A 21,509-nucleotide genomic window follows, 5' to 3' on the forward strand; every position below is an offset into this window, starting at 1 on the left:
CAGCTTTATAAATTCATTTTCATGTACATAGGACAGACAATCGTCTGATGGTAGACTGATGATTCTGATAGAGCCATCATCCTTTTGGTAGGATGATTATCTGTGCTGCAATGTTGTACATTTCCATGTCTTTATTTTCCTGAATATATATCGCAGCCCGGATGGATGAAACTAGATCCGGGGTCTTCAATCTCGTCCGATCTTCACTCGAAGTACAAGTCGATCCATGTGAGAAATGTTTTGAAGTCGAACATGGAAAGACATCACTTGATTACCAGTCAATGATGTAAACTGTTAACAAGCGTGAGAGGAATCATCGATAATGATGATGACCCTCAAGGTACTGCAATACAATTCACGTGGTGTGAATAAAGGACTTGGCGTCGAACACCACGCAAAATCTTTCGGTCGAAGGTCATTGATGTATACCTGTCGCCGGAAGTGAGAAACTTGCCATTGAGGCATGCAAGCTTCAAAGTACTGAATGGGGTGTTCCTAGATCAACTTCTTGGATAATGAGCTGATGTCGACAAGAAGCGATCCGTCAAAGGAGGGCCTTGATGAATCCCACATCAATGACACAGAACTGAGCAAATGATTTTGATGGAGGTGAAAACGATCTGATGATATATGGTTCAGGATGGCGGTCATGAAAGAATGAAGTATAATGTATGGTAGTGGATGGGACATGGGTGACTTCTCTGGATGACTTCTCTTGAACATGTCGGCGACACTTATGTGATGGATTGGTAGCATTTACCCCAAATGTGGATGGTATGGCGTGACCATGGTGATGTGACCGGTGAATGAAACAACCCAACCCAACTCAGGCACGGAGTGGAAGTGTCATGTTCAAGAGCGACTTGCTACCAATAAAGATTCTTTGAGTTTCTTCCCAATTTTTCCCCAGTCATTGCTGACCAGTACCTCTTTATTTTTGTCAAGCTTGAGGAGGATAACATATGCTTGTTCTATAATTTTCCCTTCGGGCAAACCCATCGCTATGTTTTAACGAGCCTAGCTATAGTGAAACTCGTTCTCGTCTAAAGACAAGTTTGTCGCTATTAATCTTTTTAACGAGTCTAACGACAAAGATAACTCGGTCCTTTTCATTTTTAGAGAGTCTGAAAAGGTATGTAAAGTTAACTCCAAAATTCCTTTTTCGTCATCTAATCCCTCAAGTCCGAAAAAGTATAAAACAATACAGAAGGGATGAATTTTCGATATTTTTAACGAGCTGAACAAAACAAGCGCTCGATCTTTTTGTGCAATAATCCCTCAGGTCCAAAAAGATTAAAATCTAGAGGAGGGATAGCACTTCCGGTCGCTTTAACGAGCTGGAAGGCCAAAACTCGGCAATCTTTTCATATTTTACGAGTCAGTTGAAAAGAGCTTAAAGAAGACTCGTCTTTTGAGGAACGAGTGATAAAATGGGTAGCAGCTAATTCTAGGTAAGGTTTGGAATTTTCCAATCACAGCAGTGTCACAAGGATGGATAGTGAAATCACTCTTCGCAGCTGTTCCTCATAATGGGTAAACAATCAAATGGAGGTGAATGATCGGCCAATGGAAAAGTGGAGGTGACGGAGCAAAGACGACCAAGGCTTTAATGGCTGAAATGCTTCATTCACGGTGGTTATTTACCGGGGAATAGTTCATTTTTTAACGAGCTTAAACGCGGGTGGAAACATTTGCTCACGTCTTATGTTTATTTTTTAACGAGCTTGAACTATGCGCTAAAACTGCTCGATTAATCCAGTCATATGATAAGAATGTCTCATATAAAATTGGCAATTTTTAGATTTTTGCCCCACATCCTTTCTTTATGCAAGTTAGGAAACGACTAATCCAAAAAATAGATAAATAATCGCTCTTTGCTTGCACTCCAAAAGGTTTGCATGCCCCCAGGTATAAAATATGGTTTCAAAGTTACCCCTCAATTTGCAGACAAAACATTTGTTCTATCAGGAAAGGCCTACCTCTTACAGGTTACCCAAAGATTGTTCTATTCATGGTGCAAACAAAACACTTCTTCGGCGATGTCTACCAAGATAAACAAAGGTGAGTAACGACGTCCGCCACTCACATAACTTTGACAAGAGAATCTTATTCTAGAATAACCCCTCTTCCAATCACGGACAGGGTACAGACTAGTCATATTCTCCCGCGGAAACCTACCCTATACCCGAAGTTTTCCTGCCGAAGCAGACCAGGATGCATGCCCCCTGGGTTTCAGTCATATCCCTCCGAATTACTCGCACTCATCGGGAGGACGGACTGGGGATTGAGACATTTCTTGCATGAAGAGACCATTTAGGGATGGTATATGACTATTTGCTATGCGTGATCCAGGAAATGAAAGCTTGTCCACGAGCTTGACCACTCTTCCTTCGTGCGGAAAACACATTACTCTAAAGAGTGAGGAGACGATGGCTCCCATGCAATAAATATAGTCTCGTCCAAGGAGTAGATTATAATCCAAGGGTCCTTGAACAACCATTACGTTCATTTGAACTGTCTTCCTTCTCAATGTTATGGGCACATCGGGAAGGATCCCTAAAGGTCGACTGGTTCCTTTATCAAAGCCTGTCAGATTTCTCATCTCAGGCAAAAGCGATGGTGAACCAAACGCTTTCCAAGCAGTAGAGGAAAGGATACTCACAGAAGCCCCCTCATCTATGATGGTACCAACCATGACCATTCTATATATTTGAACGATAATTTGGAATGGTATGCTTGCTAGTAAACGGGGTCTGCCTAGTTGATTCCAATCGAAGGAGACAACTAGGTTGCTTGGAGGTGGGACCGAGTATACGGCCGGGTATGGCTCTGACGAACTTCCCTCCTGCGGTAAGGGAATGGGTAGATTGCACCCATGTTCGTCGGAGTCTGTGTTGATGAAGAGAATTTGGACGGTGTCATCTTTGTTCTCTTCAGTGACTGTATCATCCGAAGATAAAACCTCTGAAGGCAAGACCGGGTCAACTGCCGCCTCGACCTTTTGACTTTCGTCTGGTATGGATTCAGATGGTTTATCTTCGATGATAGGCGCTTCAGCCGACCACTTGAGCGGGCCAGCTGGATTCTCAACTAGCGACGGACTCGGCAAGAGTTTTTTATATCCAGGAGGAAGTCGTAACGGTGAAACCGGACGATCATCCAAAACTCTTTTCGCTTTGTCTAAGAAAGGACAACGGTGGACGGTACGATTGCCTTCGCACAGTTTACAGGGAAATCTAGCTTTCCCTCTTTGTCCTGGGGCTTCACTTTCGCTAGTTGACGGTGTGCTTTCAACATGATCATCAGAGGTTGATGACACTGGATTGTGCAAACGAGGAGACCAGTCCCTTAGTATCCGAGGGATGCAAGGACAATCTCTGTGAAAGTGGTCTCCTTTGCAAATGACACATGGCGATTTAGGCCTGGTCGGTGCAGTGTGTGGATTTTCGTTAGACGACACTCGTTTTCCCCATTCACCTTTGGCTCCTTCTTCTTCTTCTCTTTCTTCTTCTTCTCCTTATTCTCCTTAGGAACTTGACTTTTGGCTTTGCCAGCCCCATCAAGCGAAGAGGAAGGAGGAGAGGAAGAATTAGAGGAAGTAGAAGGTTGGTGGGCAACTCTGGACTCGTCTAATTTCTGATTCGATTGTTCAGGAATAGTGGTGTTCTGAACGACATTGGTTGAGAAGAGCCATACTGGCAAGCCAATTATCAGTCCTGGAAGCGACAATGTGGCCATATGGGGTGCACCAACATCTCCCCAAGAGGAGAAGGGACTAGGATTTCCACCAAGGGGAATTCCTTGGTTGGTAGACTCCATTTTCTCAACCTAAGATCAACGTAGGAAAAGGGTATGAATATTCCGTTTAAAATAAATTTTTAGACGCTTTGACACAACTTGTTTTTTCAATTTTTAAGAGTCGAGAAAAAACAAAAGATGACTCTAGTCTCCTTCGATTTTTAATGAGCCTGAAGTGACAAGTGCTCAGATGGACCTTTTCCGTTAAGGAGTCTGAAAAGGAATGAAAGGGACTGCTCTGGAGATCTAGGTAGAGGGAGTACCAAACCAATCGCAAAATTGCAGAATACTTTTTACGGTACGGCAGTCAATCTTCCCGAATGCTGTGTTCGGTGCATTGCGATCAGTAGGGCGGCCGACACGGCTTCCTATGGATAAAAGGTTTTAAGCCTATAGGGGTCTCCCAATACATACTCGACGGTACGTGGGAGCACAAGTCCGTACTTGCACTTATTGTCTCAAAGTGGAGGAATCACCCAACCATCAGTGAGGACAACAGTTACCAGGCTTTACGACGCCGGAATACGTCTCTAGCCTAGACCTCTAAATGTTGTGCGTTAAGTTCCAAAGCGTTGTTAGATTCACTCAATTTATTTTAAGTTGATCTTTCTTAGAAGTTTGCCTTTTGGGATCACCACGAGATGTAGATGTAATTCCTAAAATGCAATCTAAAGATGATAAGCAAACTTTTATCTCTTTTCAGCAATGAAAATCCTAGCTACAAGGGGAAAAGAAAGACACAATCTTTTCTCAAAGAGCAAAGAGCACACTGTAAATGCACTTTTCCTAAATCAAGCCAAGCAGACTATCAATATGCAAATGCACATATGCATGTATTTGTTTTCACTTTCTTAATATTGATGCCTAAAAAGAAAGTTGATGTACAAATCTGAATTTTCTTTCAAGTGATAAACACAAACAAGCTTCTTTTCGAAATCAAAAGGTAGAGATGATTACGACACTTTATGATTTTGAAATAAATACTCGTTTTGACACTAGAAAGTCATAAATTCAAACCAAAGGCAAAAGTAAAAGCATAATCGACTGTCAACAGCAAATAAACTTTCTCCTAAGATCAAAATCGACACTTACGACAGATCTAAATCAAAGGACGACAGTATGACTATTCTACTTTTTCAATGGAAAACTGTAAATGATGTAACAAACACACAAAAAAATCTACAGTTTTTTTGTACAAAGGAGGCGAAATTAAGGCAAAGAAAAGGGGTTTTTAAACAGACACATACACTGATCACAGGCTGCAAAAATCAGAGACAAAACTGAAAAAATGAAGCAAAGAACCTCAGCTGCACAAGGCTAGGCTGATCAGCACGCCTGTTACATAGAGAAACTGGATTGAAGCGCAGGTAGCCCTCTCGGGAACTGCGTTGAAATGCAGAATCTCTTCACAGAGCCTGCGCTGGGGCAGAAACGAGAATTCTATCCGGGTTCTGGGTCACGGTTTGCAGTTTAATCTATGGTTTTTGGCTGAGTAAAAGCAATCAGTAATGCACAATCAGAGGGTAGATTTAAAAGAGGTCTAAGAGCTATCACAAAGGATAATCAGATCATTTGTGAATCAGTTGTTCAAATCATAAACAAATCCAGTGAATGGATTGAAGTAGCAGATGTCTACTTTGCATTTGATAATGGCAAATGCAGTTCGATTACTACTTCTATGTTTATGAAACAAACAACAAGAGAAACACAAACAAACTAACTAGACACGATCCCCAGTGGAGTCGCCATGTTGTTAACGGGAAAAGTGTCTACTCAGAACGACCCTATCCCACTAAGGTGTGACAGTGACCTTAGAAACAAACAAGGAAAACTACTTTCGTATTCTTCTTTATGAACTATAAACGAAGAGGAATAGGATGAACCAACCTGTGTCTTGCGCTAGTCCTTTTGATCCAATCTCTCTCCTCTTTGACAGCTTCCAGCTATCTGCTCCCTTACTTGCCCAGCTTCACCAAGTTCCTGTAAGATCACAGAAGAAGAAAACTACACAAAGACATGGATTTATATTCATAAATAGCTTAGGATCAGATTTAAGCTAAACATGCAAATATAACAAACATCAATGATACACAAGCATGTAGGAGAAACTCAAATAGTTTTATTGATATAACAAGAAAGTCCAGGAGGAGTTACAACCAATGATTCCTGATCCAACATCAACCTCCCAGCAAAGGAATCCCCTCTTCACCTCCAACAAAGCATAAATCACCCAATACTCTGATATCTATCTCAAAACCAACAGCAATTCTCTGCAATGTACAAAATTCCCGCCTCTGGATCTCTGGGATGAGGGATCCATATATAGATGTATGCAAAGAGGATGAGTCAGCTTATGATCTGACTAGTGGCTTCTCTCTGTCAGTTCTTGCTTCCACTTGGAGACTGAGAGCCTCTTACTCATCCTTGGTCAAACTCAGTGAGGCAAGTGTCATTGGGGAAGATTCTGGAAGCTTCCATTGTCTGTCCACCTCGCGGAATGACACTGCCATTTGTCATTTCCTGCTCAACGCACCCTGGTAGTGCATTTAGGTGCGTTGCAATGCACCTAGCTAGTGTACTTGGGTGCTATGCAACGCAGCTAGCTAGTGGAGCAGCTGAAATAATCCTGATTTGACTGATTCTGAGCAGTTTCTAGTGGAGAACTTCTGGGAGAAGCTGTAATTTGTTGACCTTGTTCCTTTAGGGGCCGGAACAACACTTTTAGGGACTTAGGATCCCTTGGTTTATGGACATTTCATGCTTAGAGCTGTAAGGCACAAAAATGTCTATAACATCTGTCTAGCTGGTTTCTAGGATTAATAATCAAAAAATCTGCTGGGTATTCCCAAGAATCTACAGACACCATTACATCCTGTAATGTCCCTTCTGGTTTGACAACTGATCGGTTAGAAAGTTCCAACAAGGTCGTAGTTGGATCTAAGGCTGTGATGCCAAGTTTTTGACAGGTTGTTGTTGTGAGAATATTAATGGTTGCCTCTAGATCGACTAATGCATTGGAGAAGGAACATCCATTTATTTGTACTGTGACAATAGGGTTTCCTGGGTCCTCATATTTCACAGTATTTCTCTGCCTAATAATAAATCAAATAAAGTTCCGACTACGTGGAAAGTTGGTGTTGCTTTTATTTTCCTCGTAGGCTTCTTGGTACACAATTCCTTAATGGTTTTTGCATAGACTGGAATGTCCTGAATAGCTTGGAGGAGGGGTATTTTTAAACAAAGATTTTTTAATTCTCCCAGGAGATTGAAATCGGGATATTCGATTGGGCGAGGTATAATCAATCTTTCTGGGAATGGTGGAGAAGAGGTAATGGTTTGATCGTGACTTTTCTATTTAACTATATTCTCCATTTGAGGTGTTTGTTCTACAGGTAGTGGTTCTTCTATTTGTATATTTTTATCTTCCTCTGACTCAATTATTTGTCTAGACCTCAATTTGATTTCATTACACTCTCTCAACTCGGTTTGCAGATCTATCCCTTCAATAATTTGTACCAGCTGGACTGGTTTATTACTGGGATTCGGGTTGGGCTGGGCTGGGAGTTGTGTTCGTAAGTTAGATTGAGGATTCTGTTGTAACATGTAAGGTGCTGGTAGCATAGGTTGAGGAAGGGGGATTGTTCTTGCTGGCTGGTTCATAGGTCTTTGCCAATTTTGGTTTTATGAAGTGGAGGGCGGCCATTGCGATGGATATGGATTGTTCTGCCAGAATGGTGGAAAGTAGGAGGAATTTGGCCAACTATTGTTTGGACTTGATTGATTTGACGAAGGTGGCATAGAAAATGCTTGTGGCGACCAATTAGGAAAAGGTGCTTGATTCTGCCATGTATCTCCTATGTATTGCTGAGAATTATATTGTGAGGGTTGAAAGAATGAAGATGGGTCAGGAGGCATACCTGTTTGTCGTGCTTGCCATTGGCGACGCTGATTTAACAAGTAGACTGGTTCCATTTCTTCCTCTGCCTCTTTGAAGACCGCTTTTAATCCTGAGAGCAATGGGAAATCTTCTGTGGCATGTTCTTTGGTGCATATGGCACAGGTTTGTACCCTATCCAGTGGACATTCTTTATGACTATGTTTCTTCCTGCACCGAGGGAAAAAAATCGCCAGGTTCTATTCTACTATAGCCTGCTTCTACTTGGCTTACATGATGTCTAATTGTGTTGTCAAAGTTCCCAGGATATCTATTTTGAAATCTTCCAGCATGTTGCCAATTTCAGTACGAGTAATGCTTCCGCCAGAGACTTTGCTGTCCTTGGTGATCATATCGCGTTCAACTGGTTTTAATCTTGTACTTCCCCTCGAGCACCTTATACATAAATTAATAATATTAGCATAGTCTTCTTGATAGATATCACCTTTACCCATAATATTTAATGTCTCTATCCATTGGTCTTTCATCCCCTTAATCAATTTGGTTTTTAGTGCATTATCAGGCAAAGGCAGATTTACGTAAGGGGACCATTGGCGGTTATATTGAAAACGCTTCACATACTCTTCCAACGTTTCACTGGGTCTTGCTACCATTTGGAATATCTCATCTTTTAGTTCCCTAGATCTGCAATAATCCTGGTAATTTTTAAGGAAAGTAGTTTTCATTTGGTCCCAATCATTTATGGTGCCTCCACCTAGTCCCATAAACCAACGCAGGGCTGCTCCCTTTAACATGGAGGGAAACAGGTTTAGTTTCTGGGGGTCGATGGTGTAATCATAACTTTGACATAAGACATCAAATTCAAACAGAAACACATCCAGATCTTCTGACGTGAGTCCATGAAAGGTGGGAATATTTTGTAGAGCGATAGCTTTCATGGGTGCATTGAGAACTATGTCAACAATAGGATACTGTAATGTAGAGGTTTGGGGTGCTTGTGGATTATTGGCCATTTGATCAAAGATATTCCAATACCCTTCCGGAATTTCTGGAGCTAGAGAGTTATCCCTTGGTTGTCTAGAAGAGATAGGAATGATCCTAACAACACTCTCTTGATCTGCGACACTGGGTGTCTTTTGTTCAATTACTACCTGAGGGGATCACGGTTCCTCTGTTTCCCCTCCTCCTTCACAAATGTTGCAAGAATTTCCTTCTTGTGAGGGAATTGTTTGCGAATTTTCAGTGTCTTGAAAACTCTGCTCAATCCCTTCAGTTTTACTGTGGACCTCAGTGTAGGCTACAGATGGTGAGCCTGTGGCCTGAAGGGAGACAATAGGTTGTCTGGAAGCAATGGTTCAGGGACCTACTGATGGCTGAGATTCAGCTTTTCTTAAGATGTCGTCGATAAAAGTTGATCGTCCAAGGGTCACTGGTCCCTTAGATTTTTCAAGTTTGGGATGTGGAATTATATTGTTTTCTGGTCTTTTCTTCTTAGTCATTCATGCAAAAATTCAAATTTTTATTTCTACCTTAAGTTCCTAACAATTCTGCTGGAAAGCGGGCGGGGGAGAAAACATTTTACTTGCTCCTTACGCAGGTTCTTACCTTCCGTTTTTAATACCCAGTTCTTTCTCAACAGACAAACATCAAACACCTACTTCACTTTTCTGTAATTGTGTTGAAAAGTGAGCGGAGGAGCAAGCACTTTACTTGCTAGTTACATATGTTCTTACCTTTTGTTTTCAATACCCAATTCTTTCCCAACAACAATTATCATACATACATCACTCTTTGTAAAATGGTGACACTCTCCCTGGCAACGATGCCAAAATGTTGGCTGATAACATGTGTCTTCTAAAACTCCTAATTACCCCACATTAATCATCAACCCAAGAAAGTCCTTTTATTTCAAGAGTGTACACAATATGTGCATGCTATGAATTCAGAGAGTAATGTTTCTTACAATGATGTATAGATATTTAATACAAGAACAAACAGAAGCATCTAATAAACTCAAATTACAATCATTAAAGGAAATATGACATCTAAGCTTCAAGACTTAATATTCTACTGAAATCATAATCAAATCTCACACAAGCAATTTAATCAACAATAGCATCAGCCGAGAGAACAGTAGCAATAACTCATCTCTTCTTAGCTGATTCAATCTAAATCATACTCAATCTCTACGAAGCAATCTAGATGGAAATGATATCAATCTGAGAGTTCAATAGCAATAACCAAACTCTTTACAGTTCATTAAGTCAATCCGAATAATTATCTAAGTAACTTAATCTGCAATGAATGTAAACTAAATCAAATGACAGTGATGTAAATCACATAAAGCAAAGACATTCCTTCAATTCATAAAAACAGTGAAAAGCGCATAAGATGGGAAAATTAACAAACAAACTTGCTGAATATTAGAAAGATATAATACAGAGAAGCTGTTTAATCCACCAGAGGTCAGGCCCTTAGCTGCCAGTGAATGCTACTGAGTTACTTCAGATAAGGTGAATGAACAACAACCTCAAATTATATATTAGTCTTTGAACTTGAGTAGCATTACAATATGATCGCATTCTCTCGACAGCACGAGTCTGTAAATTAAAATTACAGTTTGAAATAACAAGGATTCCTCCCCTTTCTTCCTACAATTGTCTTCTTTTACAATCGGAAAGGGTAAAAGATAAATGTGATCCCTCAAGATCTCCCGATCCTAAGGGATTCGAAACTGATTGCTAACTTTAGACACCTTTCTTTTTTTGCACTTATCCTCCTTATTCATCCTCGGCCTTGTTCGCAACCGACGCGTTCCGCCCTCCGTTTGTTGGTTTATGCTATTCCATCGTTAGGGAACATCAATTGTTTCTTTCATCATTTTTCTGCATAAAGAAGATTAAAAGTCAGTTACTATGGCTAAATCTTAACTGCAAGTAGTTCTGCCGTTTCTTATCATATTCAATCAATATATTAGCGCATTAAGATATGAAAAAGATAAGAAACAAGGAAAAAGGTAGTGAAATTAATGGTAAATACATACCCATTTCGTGACTCAACAGAAGCAAGTTATCTAGATGTACAATGTGGAGCGAGTTTTCCCCACTAACATTCCAACGTCTTGGTACACAGACATGCAACAATATCTTGAGCACAATACTCTTCCCTCTTATTTGTCTGCAAGACAAAAGAGGGCAGTCATATTGAAAGAATTATCATACTAGTTGGTACATGGAGTTCTTTTTATAAATCACCATAACAAAATCTTGCTCAGTTGCTTAGAAGTACCAAATTCGAAAAAGGTGTTGCATGACCTTCATGATGGACCAGCCAGAGGACACTTCACGAGTGATACCACAATGCACAAAGTCATGTAGGCTGATTTTTATTCACCCACATTATTCAAAGATGCTCATGCTTATGCCTAAAAGTGCCCATTTGTTAAAAATGTGTCGGCTGAGGAAAGAAGTTAGTTGCCCCTTTGCAACCCATCATTATGGAAGAAACATTTCAACAATGGGGCTTGGATGTTATCAGTGATATCTTTCCGCACTGCCACTTATTAATTCATGTGGTGGACAAAAGCAGTTCCACTCAAGCAAGTGAATGATTAGAAAGTCATCGAATTCCTTAAAAACATATCATTACCAAGTTTGGCATTCCAACTTCACTTGTTTTTAACAATGCAACGTATTTTTCGTCATTGAAACTTTATGATTTTTCATTGGAAAATGGTATTATATCAAAACACTCTTTTAATTATTACTGCAGGGAAACTGTCTAGCTAAGTCGACGAATAAAAATCTTATTCGAATCACCAAAAGGACGGTCTTCTATGAACAAAGGAATTGACACTTTATTATGATGAATTCCCTATGGGTTGACTGAGTCACACCTAAAATTTCTACAAATATGTCCCCTTACTTCCTGGTGTATGGAAAAGAAGTTCTCCTACCCTCGAACATCCATTTTCCTACCCTTCAACTTTCGCAAGAATCTCTAGGTAAGCCATTCTATGGTTTAGAGGATGATAAACACCCTTCTCAAAGTACAAGAATAAAGAAATAAAGATAAAGAAAAAAATTATCTCCACCAAAGTCGTATCAAGAGATGGTTTGATGGGAAGTCTGTAGGGAAAAACAAATTCAGTGTGGGTGACCTAGTCTTGAATTGGGAAAAAGCCCAGGAAGACAAATGTAAACATACTAAGTTTCAATTCTTGTGGATCGGATCGTATACCGTGAATGAGAATCTTGGCCAACACACGTATCATCTCCAATCTTTAGACCGGAAGATTGACTCTCTTCCTATTGATGGCCAAGATTTAATGCAATATTTTCAATGATGGTATAGGGTTGTGCCTTACTCTATGTACATAGTTTGTTTTTTTGTTTTTTATTTTGTTTAGTCTTGTGTTGTTGTTTCCTTTTGTTTTTGTTAATAAGTGTCATTTTTAAATGTGTTTCTTGGATTCAACGCATGTGACTGAATTGAAAGGAGTCTTGTAACACTACAATATTTGGCTAACCTTCAATGCTTCTTCTTCGTTTTTGTTACACCTTTTGTTCAATTATGCTCTGAAGGAAAATATGATCCTTGCATAAGGATATCTTTGTAATTTTCCATGATATATGTCTCTATCCTAGAAACCTTATGCCTTCACTCAGTTTTTTATGTTTCAGTGTTTCCCACACTTGTCCAATCAATTAGAGAAGGACAAGGGGAAAACCTAAACAAGCAAACCAAATACAGAGGTATTATATAGGCTTCTCTGAAGGAACAACCTCTTATGTTCTCAATAAGTCGGGATATCTCTTCCGCCCATGAAATGAATAAATGCTTATGCAAAGTCCTATATATAAAAACATAAATAAAGGGTGAAATAATAGAAAGGCTCCCTATGCAGGGAGGTGAAGCAAACAACTCTATTAGGGTACTTTCCAGGTTCGTTGGACAAAGATCAATGTTTATGTTCCTATAGTGACTCTATCGGGGTACTGTTTAGGCTTTCTAGTAGCAGAGCAACACTAGAGATGAAAAACTATTCTTTGAAAATCTAAAGCCCGCGAACTACAATACACTTTCCTGATTTGAAACATTTTGATATTGTTGATCTTATGTTTGTGGTCAACAAAAAAAGGATAGAGGGGACAATGTTTATGCATGAGGTAAGTGGGGAAACCAAAATGATATCAATGATTCAATACTGTCTGAAGAACTAGACCTTGCACAAAAAATCAACCAAGGCAGAGAAGCTAGAATTCTACCAGTGTGTCGCCAAGTGTTGTCGCTGCTACAACACCCTCTAAAATTTTAGCCTACATCCAAATTTAGGAGCCTATTTTGATTTTGCATGTTTTCATCACAAATATTAAGAGTTAGTGCACATGTTTTGGTCTTGTTTGTGAGAAGATTATCACACAAGTGTCATCACGATCGTCACAAAGTGTATCTTTGGTGTCACACTTAATGTCAGCCATCGCAAAGTTGTCACATTGAGGAAAGTATGTTATCCATGTGTTATGAGTGTTCCTTGTTGTGTCTTCAAATAATCTAAGTGTGTGATCATATTCAAGTCTTTCTTTTTCTCATTCTCATCTTACTGATCCAACACTTATTCAAAATTTGTAAAATTATCCGACCAAGCCACTCAGCCTCTTTCATCCAACCTGAACTGTGCATTGTTCAGTATCAAACCTCAGGCAGCAACCTTGTCTCTTGGGACTGCACAATGCGCAGTCTCTACCTCCTAGAACTGCGCACTGCACAATCTCAGTGCTCAAGCCCAATCCCTAAGCTCCAAAATTGTGCAATATTTCCCTCCAGCCAAGCCTGAACTATGCATTGTGCAGTCTCAGTCCTGAAGCCTTAACCTTGATCTCATGAACTACCCAATTGCACAATCACCTAGCCTCCTTGTCCTTCCAACACTACACAATGGGAAAACTCAGTGCTTAAGTCCTTAGCCTAACTTCTTGAAGCCCTAAACTACGCAATTGTCAAGCCTAGTTCTGCCTGAAATGTGTATTGCACAGTCTCAAGGCTCAATCCCGACCCTTGAGTTCCTAATCTATGTAATTGTGTAATCCCTGAGTCTCTCCCTCAACCTACCACCTAGTTCTGGCTTAGTCAATGGATCATCATGCAACATCTTAAACTAGCGATTTATTGGACTAATGTCATCTTGTCATGAGTGAATTGCATGTGTAGGTAGTTTATCATGCTAGGACAAGATGATGATGAAGGATATGTAGAAGTAGACCATGTTAGAAGACATTTTTGTAGATGCAAGTACAATTGATCAATCGGAAGGATGTAAAGGGGCATCAGTTTGCGACAACAACTCAACATCTAATCACACTTAAGACTCCTCATCTCTAAGCCACATGGAGGTGGAAGAAGAGATCATGTTCTTTATTAGAGAAGACAGAAAGCAAGAAACATAAAAGAATGAGTGTCATGTCATGAGTCATCATGTGCCACATCATTTTGTGGGTTATGTAATTTTGTATTCGAAAATGTATTGTAAAGTGGAAGTCTAAAGGACATGTACAAAATGTAAAGAGTCATGTAAGAGTTGAAAATTCATAGGGAAGTCAAACAATCATGAGGGTACTCCAAGAGTCACATGGGAGGTGAAGGATCACAACATTTTTTATATATACACCCTCATTGTACAAGCAAAGGAATTTTTACCTTGGCTTCTCCCATAAGGCATCAAAGTGGCAGAGTTAGTTTTTTTGGGAGCAAGTAGTGTCTCCAACACTCCACTATTGGAGCTAGTAGTGTTCGTTGTATTCATGTATCTTGGGAATTTTACTTAATATTTGAATCCTGATTTCCAACACGTTCTTCACACATGGACTATGAATGTTTGTAAGACTGTTCTGTAAATTTTTATGATTCATGTTTTCTTCCACTTGTACTAAAGTAGTTGAACTATTTCAATTATTTTAGTGCTTATCATATTGAGAATGTGTTGTAGTGGTTCTAACAATCATCGCGTCTTTGTGGACAATTTTACTGGATGTTGGATGAATCTTTCTTGTTTGTGTGGGTCTGTGCCAGGTTGGTACTATTACCTCTCTCTTAGAAGCTCACTTTCTTTTCCCTTTGTAGTAGAAGGACCTTGATACACCTACAATCGAACAATCAACACATGCACTTGCTTGCTTTTTCAAAGGCACATAAGTGATTCTCTCTCTTGCTAATAGCTAAAGCCAAAAAACCTTTTAGTAGATGGAAGTTGGGTCGTATTCTGAATGGAGCTCCCACACCAAATGGTGTGAGGTCTAATTGGGACCGCATATCGAGGAGACCCCTTTGAATGGCTATATGTCCAACACTATCAACAATTCCTTATTTTCAATTAAAGATGTAAGAAACTAAGATTAAAGAGACAATTATGTTTGTTTTATTTTTAGCAAATTTTGTTTTTGAGTTTGACCTTTAAACAAAGTATGGTCTCCAAGGTGGGGATAATTTAATTTATTTTGCATGTTGATCTACTTTTGCAACCCTAGGTAATTAATCTTCTCCTTTAAGAAATGGTTGAGGGTATTAGATCTATGCAAGGAGTTTTATTGTTTTTATAGTAAAAAAATAGATTATTGTTCTCTTCCCATAGCAAACTTATTTTCCAATATTAAATAAAGGTAATAGTAGGTTCATTATATTCTCTAAATATACATGTCATCATTATATTCTAATTATCATTATATGTTAGCAATTTATTTATCATTATATTCTCTAAATATACATGTTCATAGATTTCCATGTAATTTACAAATTATTGTTTTGAGTAGCATTTATTTTAGACTAGTTTAGTTTCTTGTAGAAACAATTTATAGAGTACAAAATTTATGCACCATGTGTTATAAATTCCATAAGAATTAGGTTTTGGTATATGTATTGTTTCCACCCACTTTAGTCAACTCGAGAAGGTCCTTCAAGCTACTAAAGTGGTACTGCATAGAATAAGTGCCCATTGTCACCTCGACATGGATCCCCACTCTTTAGGCCAACTCCTACAAAATTCAAGGGAGGCTTCCCTAATATAAGCATATACAACTTCACCAAAGTAGAGCAATGCCAAAATGTAATTTCTATGGTGAAGGTAAGAGTTGATTTGTTATTGTAGTGATTTGAAAACGTAAATATATTGCAGAAAAAATGTAAACCAACAAGCTAAAAATCACTCAAACCTTGAAACGTTGTTCTAATGACAAAAAAAAAGGTGAGTGATGGATGCCCTTACTAAATCATCGATGAATTCCTTGATTTACCCTATGATAAGTGGCCAAACGTAGAAAATTGTGTTGTTTTCCTACATTTTTCGGACCTGCAAAAGTGAAAACAATGTCGAAAACCAACAAGCAAAAGTGCCCTTTGAGGCCAACCACAAGTGTAGGAACACACTATATCAATAAATTTGTGGGGTTGAATCTCAGGCAACAAGTTAGTGATTATAAAAACAACCCAAAACTTCATATCTCCAATTAATATGAAGTTTGTGACAATATGGAGACTACTTGCAGTAAAATGGGGTTGGTTCTCTCCCTATGATTTATTGAAAAATGTGCAACAAGAAATGTTAAATTGAGAATGTGCTAAAAATAGGACTCCTAAAAATAGAATGTCTAAAAATAGCAGTTTGGCCAGTGAGGTCATTGGCCACCTTGGGTGAGAGGTGAAACTGCTAAAAATAGAAAGTTCTAAAAATAGCATTTCTGGGTCCCTTCCTATTTATAGTTGTCCCTAGTCTATCAGTAGGAAGTAAAAACGAATTTGGTCTTAACAGCAGTTTAAGATATTAATTAATTAATCTCCATGAGTTAATTAGTTAAGGAAAAACAAACTTGAAGCCTATGTGAGGACATGCAAGAGTTTATCTATTAATTGGTGAATTTATCCATCAGTTAAAGAGATAAGGATGAGTTGTAATTATGAGTTGTAATTAGTTGGCTCAGTTAACTGAGTTAAGTCCAGTTACATTAATTTAACAAGTTTTTAAATTAATGAGATTTAGTTTGTTAATGCTTGCATGCATGTAACAACTGGTATTTTCAGATAACTAAATATTATAGCTTAAATAACTCATGCATGTTAGTTCAGACAAAGACCCAGTTGAGATCAGAGAAGGGACAATGTACTATCAGTTGGATGAATATTTTTCCTATAAAGGAAGCTCATCCATGATGAGGATTTATCTCCTTCATGTTTGTGCAGTTATTTCAGAGGTCAGTGTTGTGTGTGAGGTGAGAATCACACAGGTTGCAGCTGGAGGACCCAGGAAAAACTGTGCATAGAAATAGGAAGCTTGGAGCGCAGAGGAGAAGGTTTGTGAGAAGCCTTTGACTGTCTATGAGCAGAAAAGGTATTGTATTGAGATCTAGATAGCTTCTGAGCTAAGGCTTTGTGTAATCCGGACATATTTCCACTTGTATGATAATACAGAGATGGGGTTTTAGGCAGGTGCTTTCCCCGAGTAAATTCTTCTATGTCATGTGTGATTGATTTCTTCTTATTAGTTATATGTGTTCTTATTGATGTTTCTCATGGTTGATTAGGCTTCCGCTAAATTGTTTGTATAAGTAGATCAAGTGTTTTGCTTTAGTACATTGTATTACCAAGTGATCTACAGGTGGGAAATTTATACGTGGTATTAGAGCTAGCTGATTTGTAGAAAAAGTTCTACATGGTATCAGAACTAGCTGATTCGTAGAAAAATTCTACAAAATTATACATGGTTAATACCTAAAATTTATTTCCCCAAAAATATGCAATTTCTAATAGTTGGAAAAGGTAATTTTACCCCTGAAATTTGATAACAAGAAGATAATCTTAGATCTGGAATGAAATAATGGTTACTAATCAATATTTCCCTACTTGATCAAACCCTTGAGTGAGGGTTTTGTCGAATCCTTTGATTAATTTTGTGGCAACCTACAAATCATGGTTGTTCTTTTACCTTTGCATGGCATTGGGTCGAGATCACAACCCTATCTTGGTCGGTTTTGAATTTTGGATTGGAAAAATGGATTTACAATAAGGTGACAGTCAATCCCCCATCTAATCGAGAATAATGATACAATTTATGGATTTCAATAGGAAGGATGTTGTCGAAAGAAGCCTCTGGCCACTAAATTAATTGTGGCATTCAATACAATCGAATGCCATATAAATAAACCCTTGATAAGGGTTTGTCTCACAAACGGGTTTAATAGTGCCTTTTATTAGCAAAAGAGAAATTGAGACTAACCCCTTGACCTCCATTTCCACATGACAATGTTTCCCCTCAATGGGTCAACCTAGTACCCTTCTATTAACCTAGAAAAATCATAGTTATTCCCTACAAATTTTAGGAGTGTTTATCCTTATATATATTCCTTTTGTAATGACTAATTTATCCTTTTCCCATAATAATAAATTTTTGACTTGTTCTCAACAAGGTAAAAGGCTAAGTCAATTTTTTTTAAATGATCTTTTACAAGATTCACCCACTTGGGGGGTCGGCTTGACTCAAGATGTAACAATTTGGCTTGAAAATCCAATGTGTGGCTTGAAGAAGAAATGGATATCTGAAAGTAGCTCAATTTTCCACTTCTCAACCCCAACATCCACTTAAATCTTGGAAAATGTGTCTTATTTGACCCCCCATTTGTGGTTTAGCATCCCCTTGACTAGTAACAATTAGGTTGAATTGGCCAATGTTTCATTTGGTAAGGCTAGCATTGAGCTTGGAGAGGCCAATGTTCACCTCTTTTAACATGTTTGACTTGGGACATTGCACTTCACCACGTTATTATCTTCACATGTCAGCTAGGGGAGGTCGAATTTTCTTGTATGAGTTTGAGAACTCTAATGTTGGTATTCCTTTTGCCTTTGGAATGCTTGCATGGGTAATAGAAAGCTTCATGCTTCACATGGAATGTCCAATATTACACATGCAATGTTAATTTCACCACTTTCCACCCACGTTGCTATAGAAGACAAATGAACCACCTTGGATGTTGAATTTTACTTGATAGGACCTCATTTTGACCAACATGGCATGTCAAGTATGCTTCTTATTGATCACAATGAGGCCTTGTTGAGTTTTGGAATAGGGACTATGTACCTTAAGAGTTGTGAAGTCCTCAACAAATGCAAAGTTTGTTGTGAAATATGAGAATGTGATGTCGAGAAATGAATATACCATCATAAAGGAAGATACATAAATACTATAAAACATGACCTTGTGGGAAAGACATAACTGTGTGTAAAACCTTGGGTTTGACAACCCTTACAAAAGTGTGATCACCTCGACATAGAAATAAATGGCTCCCATAAACAATGTATCCTAATAGAATAATATCAAGGCCTCCAATCCTATCTAGGATGAAAGGAATTGAGAGTGGGGACTAAAGGGATTGGACATGGACAACCATCAAATGGCCAAGGACAACACATACATAGTAATCCACATGGTCTATAGGCTTTGAGACTTTTCACCCCCTTTTACTCTTATAGTAGGGTTATCCATGAAAAAAATGTAGGATACCTCCTAAGAGGTAACATCTACCATGTAATTATCACCCTTTCATGTACATCCCCTTCCACACCCACATACATTGACTATCTTGGGTACCCTTACATTGAATTTTGGATAAACACCTCAATATTGTGTATGCTAACCCTAAAAATGGGTACTCTAGCCAATGGTTTCTTGAAATTTTTCATTTTTTTGAAAAAATAAAAAGTACAAAAGAGGGTGGGGCCCAAATAAAAAAACCCCAAGGTATTACTTAATAGGCCCATTTATGACCCCAAACCCTTACTCATCTTTCATGTTTTCATTTTCATTCTTGGCTTGAGAGGACCTGTTAGCGCTTGAAATTTCACCTGAGGATAAGAAAGGCAAACTCCAAGGCAACATCAAACCACTTAGCCTCGTAGCTAGCCCTACGGGGCAGGAGAGGGCTCTCTCCGGTATATCTCGGTAAAGATCTTCAACGGGCGAGATAACCAAAAAGGGAACACTGATTTTAGGCTAGTAAACTGATAAAAAGGTTTAATTGGGAAGTTTTAGGATTTTGGTGGAAAGTTGGGGAAAGGCAATTTTGGGTGCGGGGTTTGGACACAGTTTTTGCAGGGGTTTCTTTGGGGCAAGGTAGGAGACTGCACTGATGCCTTTGAATTAAGTGAATGGATAGGAATGACCGGTGAGGAGCTAAAGATCAAGAGTTCTCTTTAGACAGATGAAAACATAAATATTAAGCAAACTTAAAAGCAGAGCATGGCAATCATGAATTCTACTTTAACACTTCATTTGCCTAATTTGCAGAAGGAAAAGTAAGAAGATGAATCACATAAAAAATTTACAAGTACAAAGAGAAACACACCATCAATACATGTAACCACAGGAATCCCAAAAAGGACTGCAAAACCCTGGTCTTTCTTCCTTTGCCAAAATTGCAGAGATACAATGAGTAATACAATAGAGCTTCTCCCTCAAGAGTCCAACCCTCCAACCTCTGAAAATGACTAAGAAAATACATAATATAGGCAAGCTAACACCTTTCCTTGCCTTTAGGCATCGAGATCATCCTTCTAGAAGCTGTTTCAACCAATTCTAAACTGAGCACTAAAATCTAGGCAGTCAAAACAACTTGCCTCTATAAGCTAGGAAACCAATTCATTCATTAAATGTTTGCTATTTCATGAATGAATCTTCTATAATAGGTAAATAAGTGTCATGTCAACATGAAAATACATTAATTACATCAAATAGGGTGAAAAATCCCATCACAAGTCAAAACTGGTCAAAGCTGGGCGAATTCCTGAGCTGTAGATGAAAATTTGGCAAACTTTCCCAACAGGTCGCGCCCTGATCCTGAAGAGGTCGCGCTACTTTGGAGCTGATTTTGAGGAACTTCCAGGTTTCCAAATGAGGCAAAAGTGGGATTTTTGGAAAGGTCTGGATGTCTACTTTCCAACCCAAGTGGAATTTCTGAATTTGGTGTCCATTTGCCCCTCCAAAATTGCAATCTCCCAAGACTGCTTCCTGTGTGTCAAAAAGGTGGCAGAAAGTCATTTTTTGCTTGTTTTTTGACCTTCTGGAGGCTCAAAACTTGGTGAAATTTCTTGGAAATTGCTGAGAAAGTGTATCTTTGCATGAAAAATCCAAAAATGCTGAGTTTTCCCAAAAAGGAGTTGCCCAACGAAAAGGTCGCGCGCCGTTGGTGGAAAAAACCTGTGTTTGGCACAAAAAATTCACAATTGACAAAATTTTCTCCAAATTTCTTGAAATTTGGGCTGGGAGTCCCCAATAAAGTACCATGCTTATTCAAAGAGGCTTTGGCCAAAATTTGGAGTGGATCAGGCCTTTTCCGTCGTTTTGGTGCCTCGGCCAACCTCCTTGGATCTAGCGATTGTAATTTTGACATTTCTCTAAAACCATGACACCTGTGCAAAAAGTGAAGGAGGTTTTTCTTTTTTGGCATGTTATGGACAAAAACCTCTCTCAGTTTTCCCAAATTCATCTTTGATTGCTCTGAAACATCTTTTGAGTGAAACTGATCCCGATGTGTGAAACAAGGAATTTCGTGGAAATGAAGCGAAATGAAGGGGATAGGGGGCTTCTAAATTCTTGTGGAAATTTTTGGGAGTGGGGAGGGATGTTAGGAAGCAGGGGCAAGTTGAATCACGAAGATCGAGTGAGGGGAAGGGGTCCAAAAGGGCAAAACACAGGCCCAACCTAGAAAATTGCCAGGTTGTAGCAAGAAACTAGGGTTTATGGAAAAATGAGGAATTTGGGGGATCTCAGTGATGGTAA

The sequence above is a fragment of the Pinus tabuliformis genome, chromosome 2_1 (assembly GCF_031772625.1).
Source record: "Pinus tabuliformis cultivar Carrire ecotype Pingquan chromosome 2_1, CPIR1, whole genome shotgun sequence".
Lineage (NCBI taxonomy): Eukaryota > Viridiplantae > Streptophyta > Pinopsida > Pinales > Pinaceae > Pinus > Pinus tabuliformis.